The sequence below is a fragment of the Diachasma alloeum genome, unplaced genomic scaffold (genome assembly GCF_001412515.2).
Source record: "Diachasma alloeum isolate Michigan unplaced genomic scaffold, Dall2.0 Dall_scaffold_00708, whole genome shotgun sequence".
NCBI lineage: Eukaryota > Metazoa > Arthropoda > Insecta > Hymenoptera > Braconidae > Diachasma > Diachasma alloeum.
In genome coordinates, this window is record NW_021680839.1 from 72697 (window position 1) to 74272 (window position 1576).

The following is a 1576-nucleotide window of genomic DNA, read 5'->3' on the forward strand; positions in this document are numbered from 1 at the left end:
CCCCCCCCCCAACCGCTCTCGCCAATTACGGAAAATACCAAAAATGGGGCAAAATGGGCCTGTTGGCTATTTTCCAAATTGACCCCACCCCGCCGGCCGCTGATTATGAAAACCGCGGGGCAAAATGGGTTTGTATGTAATTTAACGAGTTGACCCCCCCCCTCTGCAATAAAACCCATAATAATGGATGTCAAAATTAAACAGAAGGGGCAGAATCGGTTCGTAAGCAATTTCCCGAATCCACCTCCCCACTCTGCCAGGCCTGCCCCTCCCCCTCATTAGGCAAACAGTGGGGCAAAATGGGTTTATTTGTTATCCTCGCATTGACGACACCCCCACCCGACTCTCGCTCATTAAGAAAAAAACAACAAATCGGGCGAAATGGGTCTGTGAGCTATTCCACAGATTGACTTCCCCCTCACCCCCTCACACTCATTAGGAAAACAGTGGGGCAAAATAGGTTTGTTTGTCATTTCCCAAGTTCACACCACCCTCCTCCCCGCCATGAAACCCACAATAATGGATTTCAAAATTAAACAGAAGGGGCAGAATGGGTTCGCGAGCAATTTTCCGAGTTGGCACCCCCTCCGCCCCTCGCGCTCATAAAAAACAAACAACAAATGGGGAAAATTGGGCCTGTTAGCTATTTCCCAAATTGACCCCTGAATATGGAAACCGTGGGGCGGACTAGGTTTGTTTATCATTTCCCGAGTTCACCCCCCTCCCTCCCCAGAATAACACCAAAAATAATCGATTTCAAAATTCAACAGAAGGGGCAGAATGGGTTCGCGAGCAATTTCCCGAATTGATTCCCCCCCTACCGCTCCCTCTCGCTCAATGAGAAAATGATGGGGCAAAACGGGTTTGTCTATCGTTTTCCGACTTGACATCGCTCCTCTCGCTCATTCCGAAAATAAATAACAAATGAGGCGAAATGGGTCTGTGAGCTATTTCCCGCTTGACTCCCCCGCCACCCTCAATAATGTATTGCGAAATTCGCCAAATGGGGCAAAATGGGTTAGTGCTAATATTCCAAATCAACCCCCCCCCCAAACCTATCTAATATTCATAAGTGAAATAGAATCAAAAATATGCCTGCGACTGCTGACAGTTGACCGCCGACTCGATAATTTAATACTGGCGCCATCTCGCGGCATTCTCCCATCTGAACTTCTTTACCACACAGCACACCAAAGAGGATAGACCTGAGTAGAGGCCCGGATCGGGGGGTTTGACTGACTCCAAAAATGTTAGTTGGTACCCCACGGGAAAGGCGGCGACCCGGTCGAATTGTCGGTAAATGTGAGTCGGGTGCGTGAGTAACTCCGCAGTATTTAGCAGTCCCGCTGTAACACGGACAGGTTCGGGGGGCGGCTTTTGTCCTCCTTGTACTCAATGTTTACTTTATGTTTTTCACTTGATTTATTCGCCGACTAATTAATATTAAGGGATGAAACAAAGACTGTTCAATGGAGAATTAAATTCCCCATCCATCAACCCCCGTTTCATCTCTTAATCTCTGTAATAAAAAAATAAAAACTGCGACGAAAGTCGCGGCGCTATGAAAAACCTAATG